Raw genomic sequence first — 18,477 nt, forward strand, 5'->3', positions numbered from 1 at the left:
TCTTCCCTCTTTCCGCACGAAAGCCTGTTCTCGCCGTGGTCTGTGGCCCCCCAACCTACGTGCCCAGCCCTAGTTCGGTGCGTGGGGGTCCATTCTAAACCTCTGGCAAACCGCTGCCCCAGACCAACCCTTCGTAGGCTGAGTCGCGGACCAGAGGGGCGCCAGTGTCACCCGCTGAAAAAGGAAACACCCTCTTGCCCCCGACTTCCGGAAAGAGTCTCAGACGCCCAGACCCGTGCCAGGTCTCACCTCTTCTGGGAAAACCAAGGCCTCAGATTTGGCAGAGTAGGCCCTGTTTTGAGTGAGACCTGCCATCAACATCCTTGCTCCAGAACCTACTGTGTCATTCATTCATTCAACAAACACTGCCAGGCACTGCGCCAAGCAGTAGGGATTGTTTTAACTTTTTTTTTAATTTTATTGTTTTAAATTTACATACAAATTAATTAGCATCTAGGGCAACAACGATTTCAGGAGTCGATCCCTTAGTGCCCCTGACCCGTTTAGCCCCTCCCCCCTCCCACCACCCCTCCAGCGACCCTCAGTTTGTTCTCCATATTTATGAGTCTCTTCTGTTTTGTCCCCTCCTTGTTTTTATATTCTTTTTGTTTCCCTTCCCTGATGTTCAACTGTTTCGTCTCTTAAAGTCCTCATAGGAGTGAAGTCATATGATTTTTGTCTTTCTCTGACTAATTTCGCTTAGCATAATACCCTCCAGTTCCATCCACGTAGCTGCAAATGGCAAGAATTCATTCTTTTTGACAGCCGAGTAATACTCCATTGCATCTATATCCCATATCTTCTTTACCATTCATCCATCGGTGGACATGTGGGCTCTTTCCATACGTTGGCTGTTGTCGATAGCGCAGCTATGAACATGGGGGTGCGTGTGTCCCTTCGAAACAGCACACCTGTAGCCCTTAGATAAATACCATTGGATATTGGATAAATACCATTGGATAAATGCCATTGCTGGGTCGTAGGGTAGTTCTTTTCTTAGTTTTTTGAGGAACCTCCATCCTGTTTTCCAGAATGGCTGCACCAGCTTGCATTCTCAGGCACCAGGGTTTTAACAGTGAATAAAACAGACAAGGTCCAATCTCTGTCTCTCTCAAAAATAAATAAACACTAAAAAAAAATTTTAAACACAGACAAGGTCCCTTTCCACTGGAGCTTGTATGCTAATGAGGGTGATCGACAATAAACAAATAGACGTATATGATAACACCAGGTGGTGAGAAAGGGCTGTGAAGAAACATAAAGCAGGACAAGGGTCTCAAGAGAGAATTAGGATGCTATTCTAGAGAGAGCAGCACAGACAGCCTCTCTAAAGGGGGGGGGGGGGGACACTTGAGTGGCAATCTGAATTAAGCAAGAGAGGGCGCCATGAGGGTATCTGGAAGGAGAGCAGTGGAGACAGGAGAAAAACAAATTCAAATGCCCTGAGTAGGAGATGGGCTGGCATGAAGCAAGGTGGGGAAATTGTAGCATAAAGGAGTCACGACCCCTAGCAATTCTGGTACTTAGTGAGGAGTGTCAGCAGTTGGTTGAAGCCTGATGGCCTTGGAGGACGCTGCGAGGAAGTAGTTAGAGGAAAGTGAGAAGGTGACTGAGGGGGCGCTTGGGTGGCTCCGTCGGTTGAGCGTCCGACTTCGGCTCAGGTCGTGATCTCGAGGTGCGTGAGTTCGCGCCCCGCGTCGTGCTCTGTGCTGACAGCTCAGAGCCTGGAGCCTGCTTCCGATTCTGTGTCTCCCTCTCTTTCTGGTTCTGAAAATTCCTGACTTCTCTCTAGAGGGCAAAGGATGGGTGAAAGGAAGACCTGGTTTCCGGGGAAAGAGCCAGTCCGGAGATCTATCAGGAAAATGTGATCTAAAGATGAAGTTGAGGGCAGGACTGTCAAATCTGTCGCTGATATCAGAAAACGCAAGGGGGTGCTTGGGAAGACCACTCACTTAATAAGGGTTCTAAATAAGTTTAAAGGGGTCACTCCTTAGCAGCCTCGGCAGGGTCCCAAGGTGGAGAAGGGTTTATCGCGAAGAGATTTGTCTGACGGAGCAAACCCCAGTAAGATTCATAGGACATCCAAAAAGGGTTTAGGAGAACGGTATTGGCAGAAACACTCCCCCCCCCCTCGAATGGATACAGACAGAGAAGTTCAAAGTGAAAGGAAGTCGTTAAACTTCCAAACTTTTTTTTTTAATGTTTATTTACCTATTTTGAGAGAGAGAGAGGGAGAGAGCATGTGCTCACACACTAGCGGGAGAGGGACAGAGAAGAGAGAGAATATCCCAAGCTGTGCTGACAGCACAGATTACAGTGGATGGCCCCATACGATCCCCTCCCCCGGTGTCCACACTTCCTCCCACACTGAATAGGGAGTCCTGTGTAACCAGTAGAATATCGTAGAGGTGACGGTGTCTGACTTCTGAGACCAGGTCATTGGAGACGTCGCAGCTTCTGCCCTCCTCTCTCTTGGATTGCTCACCCTGGAGGAATCCAGCCACCACGTAAGGACATGCAAGGGCCCCTCTGGGGCAGTCCACTCGGCCAGGCACGGAGGCCTCCTGCCAACAGCCAGCCCCAGTCCACCAGCTACATTAGTCACCCATCTTGGAAGAAAAGCCTCTGGCCAGTCCAACGTAGAGATGACCGCAGCCCCCACCAACATCTTGGCTACAACATACTGAGAAACCTCACTCAGCCAAGTCACGCCCGAATTCTCGACCCACAGAAACTACTCGAGATAATAAATATTTATCGTTGCATTGAGCTGCTGAGCATCTGAGCAACTTATTATGCAGTGGGAGATAATTAATGCACCCGTATCTCCCCACTCTCGCCCTCACTAGTGCGGGGAGCGGTCACGTGACTCGCGTTGGCCAATGAAGCTCGAACACAAGTGACGATGTGTCCCCTCTAAGCCGAGGCGTCACAGCCGTTTCATGCTGCCACCTGCCGCCACACGTTTCTCCCCTCCGTCAAACACAGTGCTTCCCTTACGGATCCTTCGCCTGGATCCTGGAATGAAGAGGGTGTGGGGCCGAGCATCGCTGGCAGCCGGTACCGTTAACCGGGAACAAACCTTTGTTACGAGAGCCACCAAGTTTCGGTGGTTGTTACTCAGCACAGCCCAGCAAAAGCTGACTGATACAGTCGTACTGCGTCAACACCTTGCGCGACGCTGTTTTCCCGAGACCTCTTATCCTTGGGTCTCCTCCTGGGAATCCTTCCTGGCTCACCACGACTCCTCCCAGTGCTCAACACAACGGAGTCTGAGCAGCCCAGGGCCTGGTGGCCTTGTCCCCCCCCCCCCCGCCCCCCACCAGAACCAGTGTCACCGATCACTCCACAGCTGCCTGGCAACCTCACAGTCTGGAGCACAGAGACCTCCCACCTAGCCCCAGAAGAATGTCTCCGGGGACCAAAAAGACATCACGAGTCCACATGCTGCGGCTTGAGAACTTGACCCCTACGACAGCCTTCCAACCTCCTGGGGGCCTATTATAGCTTGACAAGCTTGGTGACACGATTGCCAAGCCCCCCAGCAGAGTCGAAGGGGCAAATTAGAGGTAAGTCGACATGCTAGGTAACGAGGCAGAATCAAGGAAAGAAAGGATGGAAGGCTGGATGCCCGCCCCAACTCACAAGCACTCTGCAGGGTCGGTACTGAGGTGCCCATTTTAGAGGAGAGGGAACCGAGGCTCGGATAGGATAGGAAATTGCCAAGCCGCAAGCTTGTCGGTAAGGATTCGAGCAGGCACACAGCGGGTCTCCATGAACAGTAGCTCCTGGTGCTGATCTTGACCTGAGGAGGGGCGGAGAAGCGCCCCAAGCATTCCCTCACCCCCGTCCCCGCCAGGGAGGCGCAGTGGGATTCACGTCTCCCCCCTGGGGAGAAGTGACGTGTGGACCAGCGGGTGGGCACCAACAGAGCCCAGAGGAGGAGGCTGGGGTCACGCAGCAGGCTCGGTCAGGGGACGCGGGCTGAGACCAGAACCAGAGTTTTAGCAGCCTTGATGAACTCCCTCGCGTTAAGTACACCCACACGTCACCACCGCTCGTCTCCAGACCTTTTTCATCTTCCCAGATTGAAACCCCATACCCATTCAATGTTTTTTCGTGTTTTTATTATTTATTTTTGAGAGAGAGGAAGACACAGAACGTGAGCAGGGGAGGGGCAGAGACAGAGGGAGACCCAGAATCCGAAGCAGGCTCCAGACTCCGAGCTGTCAGCACAGAGCCCGATGCGGGGCTCGAACCCACGAACTGTGAGATCGTGACCTGAGCTGAAGTCAGAGGCTTAACCGACTGAGCCCCCCCGCCCCCAGGCGCCCCCACTAAGTGTGGTTTTGATTTGCATTTTCCTCATGATCAGTGATACTGAGCATCTGTTCATGTGCTTATTAGCTGTTTGTATATCTTCTTCAGAGAAATGTCTGGCTGAGTCCTTTGCCCATTTTTTTTAAATTGAGTTGTTTGGGTTTTTTTTGCTGAGATGTAGGGATTGTTTATACATTCTGAGTGTTAACCCCTTATCAGATGTACGGTTTGCAAATGTTTTCTCCCATCCAACGAGTTCCCTTTTCACTCCGTAGAGAGCGTCCTTTGACCACAAAAGTGTTTCATTTTGATGAAGATCTAATCTATTTTTTCTCTTATTGTCTGTGCTTTTCGTGTCGCATCCAAGAAATCATTGCCAAATTCCATGATGTGAACATTTCCCCCTATGTTTCATCCTAAGGATTACATAGTTTCAGTTTGTACATTTAGGTCTTGGATCCGTTCAGAGTTAATCTGGTATACAGTGTGAGGTAAGGGTCAAACTTCATTCTTTGGCATGTGGAGATCCAGTTTTCCCAATACCACTTGTTGAACAAATTATTTTTTGCATGGACGAACGCAAAAGCTATGTTCCCAGTTCTTACAGAACTATAAGCCAAAATGAATTCTATAAATCAAACACGAACCAAATAAACGACCGGTAAAAGTCAAACGGCACTAAATTAACATACAAGATGATGTTATTTTGTTAAAACTAAACCACGGGCTGCCCAGCGATTTCAGATCCGTTTCCATGGGGTTGTGTTGATGCTGTTCTACGTTGGAACCACTGCCTGGATACGTCTGCCCCTTATTAGTCTGCCTCTGTTCTGTTCCCATCAGCTGAGACATTTAATACTCCGTTGCGGGGTCACACACACACACGGTGAGTGTGAAACCACACGGCAATGCGCATTCACGTGTGGTCATCCAGGTGGGCCAGGATGGACTGTGTTTAGGTCATTACCAACATGAAGACCCCAAATTTAAGAATTCTTGTAAAGAAAATATGTCTGAGGACTCCAGGGAATCACGGACGCCGAGTCAGAAACCCTGAGTTTTGCAACAACGTGGAGGGAGCCAGAGAGTATAATGCTAAGTGAAATAAGTCAGAAAAAGACAAATACCGTACGATTTCACGCCTACGCGGAATTTAAGAAACAAAACAAACAAGCAAAGGGAAAAAAAGAGAAAGACAAGTCAAGAAACAGACTCTTGGGGGCGCCTGGGTGACTCGGTTGGTTGAGTGTCTGACTCTTGATTTCGGCTCGGGTCATGGTCTCAGGGTTCCCGATATGGAGCCTCTGCAGGAGGCTTCTCAGGATTATCTCTTTCCCTCTGCCCTGCCCCCACTTGCCCCTATGCACACTCACTCTTTCAAAATAAATAAATAAACATTTAAAAAAAAGGGGGGGCGCCTGGGAGGCTCCGTCAATTAAGCATCCAACGCTCGATCTTGGCTCAGGTCACGATCTCACGGTTCATGAGTTCGAGCCCCTAGTCAGGCTCTACACTGACAGTGCACAGATTGTGATTCTCTCTTTTTCTCCCCCTCCCCCACTTGCACTAGTGTTCTCTCTCTCTCTCTCAATCTCTGTCTCAAAATAAATAAGTTAAAACTCAAAGAAAAAATAAAGAAACCCTGAGTTTGGTAGATGTAGCACAAAAGCCTAGAATAGACGGGTTAACAGGGGTTTTTCTAAGGAATTAGAGGGTTCCGTTTGCAAGTGTAAGCAATCGACTTTACAGTGAGCAGAGATGCGTGCCTGCAGATTATGCTTGCGTAAGACAAATGTGTCTGAGGCGCCTGGGTGGCTCGGTCGGTTAAGTGTGGGGCTCTCGATTTCCGCTCAAGTCATGATCTCACGGTTTGTGAGATCGAGCCCAGCATTGGGCAGCATGGAGACTGCTTAGGCTCTCTCTGTCTCTCCCTCTCGCTCTGCCCCCCGCCCCGCCTCCCCCACTCAACGCTCCCTCTCTCAAAAATAAATAAACATTAAAAAGTAAATCAATAAAAAATAAAAAACAAAAAACAGACCTAACGAGCGCTGACGAGGATGTGGAGAAAGTGGAACCCTCCCGCGTCGCTGGTGGGGATGTGAAACGGGGCAGCCGCTGTGGAAACACATTCTGGCGAGTCCTCAAAAAGTTGGACACGGCAGGAGCACATGACCGCGATTCCACTCCTGCCTGTGTACCCAAAGGAACTGAAAACAGGCGCGCCTGGGTGGCTCAGTCTGCCAAGCGTCTGACTTCGGTTCAGGTTATGATCTCACAGTGCACGAGTTCAGAGCTCGCATCGGGCTCCCCACTCTCAGTGCAGAGCCTGCTTCGGATCCTCTGTCTCCCTCTCTCTCTGTCCCTCCCCTGTTCTGCGCTCACTCGCACGCACTCTCTCCCTGTCAAAAATAAATAAACGTTTAAGGAAAAAAAAAAAAGGAACTGAAAACCGATGTCCAAAGACTTGTACCTATATGTTCACAACAGCACGTGGGGCTAGCTGGTGTGGCCCCTGACCCGGGTGTACCTAGAACTCTCTATCAGGCAGGATGGCCCGAGGGCCCAGAGGTTAGCTCCTGGGAGCCGGTTCAAGGCCTGCACAGGATTGGAGCAGCCCAGTTACCCCTCTGCTGCTGAGTTAACCCCTACGGCACGGGGCCCCTGTGGTTACACGCAGCCACGTTCCAAAGTGTGAATCAAAACCACTTGCAGTTGGTTTTGATTCACTTGGAATCAAAATTTGATGCACTTGGAAATCCTTCTAGAAGATGCTATTTCAGAGCCCTGATCTCGGGGAGCTCAGCACAGCCAGGCTTCCCTCCAGGGCTGTGGCCGGCTTACACTGAGGCTACACCGTGTGGAAATTCGGGTCTGCCGCCCTAGACTGGCCGTCAGCTGGCGTGTCCCCAGCCCTGGGAAGCTGCATCCCTGGGGAGGGGGGGTGGCCTCTCATGCCCACCCAGGGCTCGTGCCCATCGATAACAGTTGACGCTTGACGGGCACTTACTTTGGGCTGGGCACGGTTCTTTGCTTTCCTCGCATCAGCCCGTTTGATTCTGACAGTGCGCCTCGGAGCCTGAGTAAGAGATCGCCTGCGTTCACAGAGGGGGACACGGAGACCCAGAAAAGTTCGATAACGTGCCCAAGGCCGGAAGGGGCGTGGCTGTCACCTCGGGCTGTCCCGTCCACGTCTGCCACTTACCACTACCTCCCGCCGCCTCTCACGAGAAAAATTAAGGGAATCGCTGGACACCCGAAAGCTAAGAAGGCCCCACAATTGTGTGGCTGGCTACGAGCTGTGCGTAGACACTCAAGGAGGAAAGGGTAAGGGCTCAGAAACAGGTCTTCCAGCCAGAACAGGGCTGGAAGAAAGGGACGGGAGGACAAAGAAAGAAAGGTGTCCCAGCTGAGCCCGAGGAAGAAGGGGTGTCCTCAGGAGGAAAGTGGAAGGCCCATGCAAAAGGGGAAGAAGGAGGGGCGCCTGGGTGGCTCAGTCGGTCGAGCATATCTGACTTTGGCTCGGGTCCCGGTCTCAGGGTTGGTGGGTTCGAGCCCCGCATCGGGCTTCTTGCTGTCCGCGATCCTCTGCGCCTCCCTGCTCATGCTCTCTCTCTCTCTCTCTCTCTCTCTCTCTCTCTTTCAAAATAAATAAATAAATAAGCAAAACATTTAAAAATAAAAAATAAAAAACCAGGGGCACGTGGGTGGCTCAATCCGTGAAGCATCTGACTTCGGCTCAGGTCGTGATCTCACAGTTCGTGAGTTCGAGCCCCGCTTCGGGCTCTGCGCTGACAGCCCGGAGCCTGGAGCCCACTTCGGGGTCTGTGTCTCCCCCTCTCTCTACCCCTCCCCCACTCACGTTTTTTCTCTCTCTCTCTCTCTGTGTGTGTGTCTCAAAAAATAAGTCTTGAAAAAATTAAAAGTACATAAATAAACATCTTTTAAAAAGTAAAAATTAAAAAAAATAAAAGACAAAAGGGGTCATCTGCTGGGTGGCCCAGTCGGTTGAGTGTCCCTCTGTTTTCGGCTCAGGTCACAATCTGGCGCTTAGTGAGTTCGAGCCCCGCATCGGGCTCTCTCTCTCTCTCTCTCTCTCTCTCTCTCTCTCTCGAAAATAAATAAACACTTAAAAAAAAAAAAAAGAATTGCTAACTAGGCATGGAAGAACTGAAAAGGTAGAAAAGAGAACTCTAAGGGGTCAAGGCGTCAGCGGGTCCGGAAGTGAGCCCTAGGCTGGCTGGATCGAACCCAGAAGCTTGGGGGAGGGGCCTGGGGGCCTGGAAAGCAGACCTCCCAGGAGCACGACGGGGCTGGTTCTGCCGCCAGAACCCCGACCCCCCACTTCGCACACCGCGCCCAGTGGCCCCCTCCGGGCCGGTGGGATTTCGTGGGCAGGATGCTTACAGGGACAGGAAGGGGCGAGACCCCTCCTGCTCCTCCAGCCTCGGAGTGGCTCCCTCCCACATCCCCTGTTGTCAGATCCCAGCAGGAAGACCGCGGTTATAGCAGAAATACGCCAGCCAGCGCCAATGTCACAAGGTAAACTGTCCAGGAAGGGATCGGAAGCCCAAAGACAATCGTTTTTTTCCTTTTTTTTTTTTTTTTCAAGGTTTACTTATTTTTGAGAGAGAGAGAGAGTCAGAGTGCGAGTCGGGGAGGGGCAGAGAGAGAGACACACACACAGAATCGGAAGCAGGCTCCGGGCTCCGAGCTGTCAGCACAGGGCCCGATGCGGGGCTCGAACCCACAAACCGTGAGATCATGACCTGAGCCGAAGCCGGACGCTTAACCGACTGAGCCACCCAGGCGCCCCGAAAGACAATAATTTGAGAACGGTCCAGCCCTTGCCTACGCAGCTTGCATAACATAATATGATGATAAAATCAGGGAAAGAGGGAGAGAAGAAAGAAGAAACTACAGCACAGATCCCCTGTCTCCACCTGGGAGCTCACCAAGGGCCTAGCCCAGATCCAGAGCTGCCTGGGGAGGGGCTGAGGCTGCATTTCTTCGGCTCCCTCTGCCAGGTTCTGTCCCCTGCACTCCCTCACTGGAGCGATGTCCCAGGGCACTCCCCCTAGAAACCTCCTGCCCACACATCCCCACCCCAGAGCCTTGTTTCAGGACCACCCGACCCTGGGTGCCCAGGCTTCGGTCTCCACGGGGCCCACAACCAGCCCGGGGTTGCTCCACGCCCATCTGATCCGCGCGCGCGCGCGCACACACACACACACACACACCCCCGGGCGTCACTGGTCGGCTGAGTCTTAAGGCCTGGGCTTGCTGGCCCCGACTCAAAACGGGCACCTTCCAGGCTACTCGGTAAGTGGACCGTGACTCAACCCACTCAAATGTAGAGTCCGTGGCCTCCAGATTTAAGAAAGGCAACCTCGGGGGCGCCTGGGTGGCGCAGTTCGGGTAAGCGTCCCACTCTTGACCTCGGCCCAGGTCATGATCTCCCAGTTGGTGAGTTCGGGCCCCATATCGGGCTGCGCGCTGGGGGGTGCAGAGCCGGCTTGGGATTCTGTCTCTCCTTCTCTCTGCCCCTTCCCCCGCTCACACTCTGTCTCTCTCTCTCTCAAAAATAAATAAACATTAAAAGGAAAGATGGGACTCCCAGGCTTTAGCAGGGGGGCTAGCCGGGGCCTGAGTGGCCGGGGATGGTGGTGCCCACGGGCGCTGGGGTCCAACAGACCTGGCTTTGAGCCCCAGCCCCGCCCCCTGCGGCAAGAGAAGAAACCTCCCCGGCCTCAGTTTTCTCCTCTGTGAATGTGGTCTCGGGAGGCCCATCACAGGCTTGGGGATGACACCCGTGAGGTACTTAACACGCAGGAGGTGCGCTCACTGCTTTTCGCCAGCAGGTCGTCATCGAGGTCCCCGGTGACGCCACATGAAGAAAGAGTTGTAAGAAAACCTTGCCACGAGGCGTCTATGTAGCTACTGCCTGGCTGGGAAAAAACAGACTTTCTAGAGAATATCCGTCCCTTTCTCCTCCTTGGGCTTCCTCAGTCAACTTCTAAGCCACCGCTGGCCTCCACATTTAACTCCCCGCTGGGAGGGACCGCCTCTGGCAAATTCCTGCCACCGATGGATCATGGATTGATTACGCAGGCAGATATGGCTTCCCTGCAGATTAATGAATTGGCTCTCCAGCTCATAAATCATCTCCCGTAACAAGTCTGGCCCGTCTCCCAGAGAATGGCCTGGCTCAGAGTACGCAGCATCCAGTAGCGGTTCCAAAACCACGTTCCAGGGAATCCAAGTTACCCCCACAGGTGCTCGAGGGCGTGCAGTGGGAAACGCTGAGTCAAACAGGCATTGTGCTGCAGGACTTCTCAGAGCCTTTAACATACAAATGGGCCTTCTGACCTTACGAGAGGCAGCAGAGAAGCTACAAAGCATCTATTATGCCTTGTAAATACCTTGAGCTCCAAGGAATGCAATTTACAAAATGCTCATTTAAGGACACTGGTTCCCACCTCCTGCTGGGAGCCACAGGGAGCTAGCCTGTTCCCGCAAACCTGGGCTCTCGGCAGTGGCACGGAATTTCTGAGGCCTCTGAGCCAAAACCCAGACCTGCTTTGTGAAGTAGCCAAGCCTCCGTCTCCTCCCCCCCCACCCCTTTCCTTCACCCCCTTGCTCCAGCAAGGCCCGTGAGGCACAGAGCCCCAGGCTTCATGGCCACCCACCAATATTCCTTCTCCTTCTCCAGGGAATCCCACCTTCCCATCTTGAGCCCTGCCCCCTGGGAAAGACCCTCCAGCAGCACCCACTGAAGACTGGAAAATGAAAAGCATCAGCCCCCTCCAACATCCCAACATGAGTTGGAGGGGTGCCTGGGTGGCTCTGTCGGTTGAGCGTCCGACTTCGGCTCAGGTCACGATCTCGCGGTTCGGGAGTTCGAGCCCCGCATCGGGCTCTGTGCTGATGGCTCAGAGCCTGGAGCCTGCTTCCGATTCTGTGTCTCCCTCTCTCTCTCTGCCCCTCCCCTGCTCACACTCTGTCTCTCTCTGTCCTTCAATAATAAATAAATGTTGAAAAAAAAATTTTTAAATAAAATAAAATAACAAACTGCAGAGATGTAGCCGTTGTAACGCTTCCAATCCTTGTTTCACGTTTCCGATCTTTATTACAGGCATCGATTGGCAAAGGGATGTTTCCGAGAACGAAGTCTTGGGGTGGATAGCTGCGGACAGAGGTGTTTAGACAGAGGTAGAAGTTTCTGTTCTTTCAAAAAAGGTCGCTCAGCTGCCTGGGGCTACGGTTGAGGTCTCTCCACATCCACGTTTAAATTGCCAGGCTTCTTAGAGCCCAGCTGCGCACCCACAGGGCCGCGGGGGCCACCGCGGCACCCCTGGGTGTTTCATGCGCGCTCAGGTACAAGCCCAGACCTGTCTTCCGCTCCGGCCTTGTCTTATCTGTGTCCCCTGCCTCTGCCGGCCGGCCCTCCAGGAGGGCAGCCCCCCACTCCCACCCCTTATCCTACACCCCATCTCCCCCCCCACCCCAGAGCGCACCCCCCACCCACCCGCCCTAGCCATCAGGGCCACCCCTGGTGCTCCCCGCCTGCCGGTCCTACCCAATCAGGATCAGGCTGGGGATGGGGCAGAAATGCAAGGTGCCGGGCCCACCCCATGACTGTGCTGTCCTGTGTCACCCGGAGGCTCACTACCTCTCGTGGAAGCAGGTCACAAGCCTCAGGCTCACGGCGCTCTCTCCCCTCCGCCCTTCCTCTCCCCAGCACCTCTGCGCCAAGCATCTTTACCCTCGGCCTCCAGTCCTAAGAGAGGAAACCACCGTGTGTGTCCAGCCCTGCAAAAAGGACCAGGCCAACACGAGGCCCTCAGACTGCAAACAGCAGACTCTGCCTCCCTTCCCGGACACCTAGGGACACCCTCCGACATCCACATCAAGCTCTTCTTTACTCGGGAACAGAGGCGGGAAGGCTGCGCCAGCCGTGCTCAACGCCTTTGGCGTCAGTTAAGAACTGTGCCTGATTACGACTCCCAGAGAACCAAAAGAACAGTGGCTAGAATAAGATCGAGGTTAAGTTTTCCTCTCACGTAAAAAGAAGTCCAGTCCAGGGTGAACACGGCAGCTCCACCGCCACCGACGACCCAGGCTCCTCTAGCCTGCTCTCCGCCACCATTAACATGAGGCTTCCATCCTTGAAGTCACCTCATGATGCCAAAACGGTTACTTTAGCTCCAGACATCGCATCCGCATTCCAGGCAGCAGAGCGTGCAAAGGGGGCAGGGGTAAAAGGACATGCCTCCCCGCGGAGTCAGCCTCCTTTGAAGAGCTTTCCCAGAAACCACCCCGCCCCCCTCCTCCCCGCATAGCTTTTGCTTGATTCGTTTTGAGCCCTTTCTGAAAGCTAAGGAATGTTTCTTGGCGGGGGAGGGAGGGGACACAAATGACACAAGCATATAAACAATGATCATGGCGGGGCCGGTAGGGAAGAGGCAGAGTGTCAGGTGTTCTCAGCCCTTTCTCCATCTGAGATGCGATATTCACCGTAACAAGCCCACTATCAGACTCCACTGCTAAGTGGTATTTAAAACAACAGCCCATTGACTAATTCTCAGCTGGTGGTCTCCTGGGACCTCCGGGTCTTTGTCTCCCGAGTTTCAGGGCTTATTCCTCCTCATCCGTCCTTCGGTTTGCTTTTCTCCTTGGGACAATTCACTCTGTAACCCTGTGGTTTGTCTTTCGGGATCAGAATCTTCCCGCCGGGGGTCCGAATGGAGAGCCGAGCTAAGAGGAGGGACGACACCCCAAGACCACGTGATGACTGACAGGCTCGATTTCATAAAAAGGCACGTCTGTCCGCCTCCCGTAAAGAAAGCCCAGAGGTGGCATTTCTGGTGCTTCGGGCTCCCGCGTAGGTCCAGGCGAGCTCCAGACCCTCGGGGGCCAAGAAAGCTAACACTTAACAGAAGAGGAAAACAAAAACACGCCTCTGTTGGGGGGAGATGTCTTCAAGGTAGGAGATAAGGTGGTGGTGATGGAGAGCCCGGGGTCTAGACCCCAGAGGCCTGGGTCCTAACGCTGGCATTCCTGGATGCCGCTGTGTGACCCTGGACAATTTACATCGCTGACCCTCATTTTCCTCATCCATAAAATGGAACGACAGCGGACAATAACAATGTAGAAGCTATTCATGAAGTGAAATCATCCCTAGACAGGGCTTGGCCCAGCGCCTGGCTCCTGGCCCAGGCAGGGCAAGTGCCCAATAACATTAAGCAACTGCTGATTTTATCCAGCAACAGCAGCTCCGATAACGGCATTGACATGGGTCTGCCTGGTGCGTGACAAATGGGTTCTAAATAAACGGGTTCAACATCCTTATCATTTTTTTTTCACGTTTATTTTTGAGAGAGAAAAAGAGAGACGGAGTGTGAGCAGGGGAGGGGCGGAGAGAGAGGGAGACACAGAATCGGAAGCAGGCTCCGGGCTCTGAGCTGTCAGCACAGAGCCCGACGCGGGGCTTGAACTCACGGACCGCGCGATCACGACCCCAGCCGACGTCGGACGCTTCACCGACTGAGCCACCCAGGCGCCCCAACATCATTATCATTCTTGCTGCTGTTGAGGGAAATCTCCAGAAAGTGCTTCCTCTTTCCACAGGCGACTAAAGGCACTTCCTCCGGATCTGGCTCCCTCAGACAAGAATCCTCCGTTGTGAGCCTCCCAGCCTCAGCCAGGGGAGAGGCAGGCAGGGGAGGCCCTGCCTGGGAGTGCCCCTCCAGGGAGAAAGGTCTCCCCCCTGCTGACCCGTCAGTGCCCGCTTGGGTTCTCCCCGCTCCTGTCCTGTCCTGTCCGGTGTTCCCCCAGCAGTCTGCCTTGTCGCAGGTTTACAGAGATGTCTGTCCGCAAGCAGGCCCTGCCAGGCACCTGTTGGCCCCTGCTGGGCCGGAAGGGACCGTGCGGTGGGGGGGGGGGGGGGGGGGGGTCTGGGTATGGGGGGAGGAAGCACAGCAGACACCCCTCACTCCAACAAATACCCTCCCTCCCCTCCCCCCCCCCCCCCCCCCCGTAGACGGGCGCTGGCCTGAATCTCTGGCTCCCGAAAGCTCCTACCATAAGAATTGGACCCGGGTCCCTGTGGAAAATTCCGATTACAGAAAGCATGGCCCCACGGGGAGGAAAACTCAAGCTGGGAGCGTGGGGAGACCCGGCCCTGCCGTCCTGCAGCCCTGTGACCGTGGGTAGGCGCGCCTTCCGGAGGTCAGTCTCCTCGCTCTGCCTGCGGAAAAGTCCGTACCTGTGAGCTTTGTGGAAATCTGGAGTTGTCTGGGCTCCGTGCACCCTCGAAGCAAGGAAGAAGCCAGGGTCCCCTTTCCCCAAAGATGTGGTACAAGACCAGCGCCCGCGGGCGGGCACGCGCCATCACGAGGGAGCCAGCCAGGCTCTGCCCATTTAGACGGCAGCGGCCTCCTGCCTCCCCCTCAGAGGCCCCGCCACCCTCTGCCCCCTCCTCAACCGCCACTCTGCACTGTCACCGGCACTTAGTGACGCCTGGCAGGCGTGCCTAGTGCCCCGCATGCGTCACTCCATCCAGCCCTCAGCCGACCCCACGAGGTCGCAAGTAGCACTGTCCCCGTTTCGTGGATAAGGTTACTGAGGCACAGAGAGGCTCAGTGATTTGCCGGTGGTGACCCAGCCAAGACGTGGGGGAGGAAGGCTCCCAGAGGCTGAGCTCCGAGACCCCGCTGGGTCCCCTAGCTCTTCTCCACAACTCCAGACGTGCCTGGCCCCAGCCGGGGCCCAGAGTCCGTCCCTCCTGGCCCCGTCTGAATCCCACAGATCCCCGTGGTCAGTAAGGCTCAGCCAGGACCCTGGTCCTCCCTCGTGGGGGCAGGGGGAGACCGTAGAACAATAAAGTATTCGCTGCCAGGCTCTTACCCCCGGGCTCCCGCAGGGAGGGGACAACACCATCCTGGAGGCAGGGAGGGCCTGCCAGGCAGGGAGTCGGGGAGACCTAGCGGTGGGGAGAGCATTGCTGAGGTCTCTCGCCTGGACGTGGGTCTCTGTCGATGGCGTGCCTGAGCCCATTCTGATTTTTCCATGGGTTCTCTTGATTTCATTTTATTTTAATTTTTTCCTATGTGAGCTGCATTTGCGGGGAGCTCACGGTGTGCCGGGCACCTTGTCGGCACCCTCCGGCTCTGCCGGCTGGGCGCCGCCCTCCCCCCACTCCCCCCGCGAGGATTGCAGACCCAGGCCCCGCTGGATTGTCACGGTGGCAAGGCCACTTGGCGCCCAAGTGTTCCCACGGGTGCCTCACCTGCCCTCGCTGCGGGCCAACTCCCTGCGGACTCCATGGGGCTCACCTTCCACCTTCTCCACACAGACCACCCCCCCCCAACCCACCCTGGCATAGAGGGGAGAGAGGAAGCGGTTTCCCCTCACCTGCTCACGGGCCACATGCCGCCCCCCACCCCACCCCCGCATCACAGCCCAGCCAGACCCCGGGGCAGGAGAAAGAGGGGCCCCCTCGCCACCTCCAGGACCTCTGCCAAGAGAAACATGGCTGTCCAGGCAAGGACACACTGGGCTGCTGAGATGCATCGTTGTGTTTTGAAGGGGACAGCGCGTCTTGGATCCCCCCCCCCACCCCACGCTGCTGTAAGTCATATAAAATGATGGGACCTTTTGGAAGGGCAGCATGATCACAGACACCGAACGCCTTTAAAATGTGCATGCAGGGGCGCCTGGGTGGCGCGGTCGGTTGAGCGTCCGACTTCAGCCAGGTCGCGATCTCGCGGTCCGTGGGTTCGGGTCCCGCGTCGGGCTCTGGGCTGATGGCTCGGAGCCTGGAGCCTGTTTCCGATTCTGTGTCTCCCTCTCTCTCTGCCCTTCCCCCGTTCATGCTCTGTCTCTCTCTGTCCCAGAGATGAATGAACGTTGAAAAAAAAAATAATAATAATAATAAATAAATAAATAAAATGTGCATGCAGGGGCACCTGGGTGGCGCAGTCGGTTAAGCGTCCGACTTCAGCCAGGTCACGATCTCGCGGTCCGTGAGTTCGAGCCCCGCGTCAGGCTCTGGGCTGATGGCTCAGAGCCTGGAGCCTGTTTCCGATTCTGTGTCTCCCTCTCTCTCTGCCCCTCCCCCGTTCATGCTCTGTCTCTCTCTGTCGCAAAAATAAATAAACGTTGAAAAAAAAAAACATTTAAAATGTGCATGCATGAGCACGTCCTTTAGCCAGAGAACTCACCCATGAGAAATGTACCCTAAGGAGAGAGTTGGACCGGTGAGCAAAGATAGAGGCAAGAGGATGTTCGCGGCAACACTTTTTAAAATGGCAAGAAATTAGGGGCCCCTGGGTGGCTCAGGCGGTGAAGCGTACCCAACTCTTGATTCGGCTCAGGTCATGATCTCAGGGCCAGAAGATCGGGCCCCGCGTCAGCCTCGACACCGGGCATGGAGCCCTTGAGGTTCTCTCTCTTCCTCGCTCTCTGCCCCTCCCCCGCTCGCACGTGCGCACAAGCACGCTCTCTCTCAAAAAAAAAAAAATAAATAAAATAAAATAAAATAAACACATTTTTAAAAATAATAATTGGAAAACGGGCGCCTGGGTGGCTCAGTAGGTTAAGGGCTCGACTTCGGCTCAGGTCGTGATCTCACAGTTTGTGAGTTCTAGTCCCGCGTCGGGCTCGGTGCTGAAAGCTCAGAGTCTGGGGCTGCTTCCGATTCTGTGTCTCCCTCTCTCTCTGCCCCTCCCCTGCTTGCATTCTGTCTGTCTGTCTGTCTCTCAAAAACTAAACATTTAAAAAAATAATAAAAATTAAATTAAAAAGCAAGAAATTAAAAACACCCCAAGTAGCCAAAAACAGAGAACAGTCTAAATAAATCATAATATACTCCCCGAATTTTTTTGTACTTTATTTGGGGGGTATCTGGGTGGCTCAGTTGGTTAAGTGCCCAACTCTTGATTTCGGCTCAGGTCATGATCTCAAAGTTCGTGAGGTCGAGCCCCGAGCTGGGCCCTGCGCTGAGGGCTCAGAGCCTGCTTGGGATTCTCTCTCTCCCTCTCTCTCTGCCCCTTCCATCTGTGCAAGCATGCATTCTCTCTCTTTCTCTCTCCCTCGAAATAAATACATGAACTTTACTTAAAAATAAAATCTTTGGGGCGCCTGGGTGGCTCAGTCGGTTGAGCATCCGACTTCAGCTCAGGTCACGATCTCATGGTTCCGGAGTTCAAGCCCCGTGTCGGGCTCTGTGCTGACAGCTCAGAGCCTGGAGCCTGTTTCAGATTCTGTGTCTCCCTCTCTCTGACCCTCCCTTGTTCATGCTCTGTCTCTCACTGTCTCAAAAATAAATACAACATTAAAAAAAAAAATTAAAAAAATAAAAATTAAAAAAATAAATAAATAAAATAAAATCTTTTTTTTTAAATCTCCACACCCAATGTGGGGCTCGAACTGGCAACCTTGAGATTAAGATTTGCAGCCTCCACCGACGGAGCCAGCCAGACACCTCCCCAAAATGTTTAATATAATTATTGGTGTAGACATTCAAATCTATTTCTGAGTTTGAAACAGGTTACAATAACTGATTTCCACTTTGATGCTCTATCCATTGAAAAATCTCTATCGATAAGGAAAAATCTACTGGTGTTTAGCTGGCTCAGTCAGGGGAACCTGAGAGTCTTAATCTCAGGGTTGTGGGTTAGAGCCCCACACTGGGTATAAAGATTATTTAAAAATAAAATCTTTAGGGGCGCCTGGGTGGACCAGTCGCTTAAGCATCCAACGTCAGCTCAGGTCATGATCTCACGATTTGGGCGTTCGAGCCCCGCATCCGGCTCTGTGCTGAGAGCTCAGAGCCTAGAGCCTGCTTTAGATTCTGTGTCTCCCTCTCTCTTTGCCCCTCCCTCGCTCTTTCTCTCTCTCTCTCTCTCTCTCTCTCTGCCCCCAAAAATGAATAAACATTACAAAATAAAATAAAATAAAATCTTAAAAAAAGTAATATAACAAAAGAAAGAAAATCTGAGGACAATCTGGTGACTAATGCCACCAATGGTGTTTCATGTTTTCCTTTTAGTATTTTCTGATTTTGTTTCTAAAGTTAACATTCAATGAAGGTGATTTTTTTTTTTTTTTCAAAGGAGGCTCCGCGCCCAGCACAGAGCCCAACATGAGGCTCGAACT

This window comes from Puma concolor, chromosome D1 (assembly GCF_028749965.1).
Source record: "Puma concolor isolate L17-30 chromosome D1, mPumCon1.1.hap2, whole genome shotgun sequence".
Classification (NCBI taxonomy): Eukaryota; Metazoa; Chordata; class Mammalia; order Carnivora; family Felidae; genus Puma; species Puma concolor.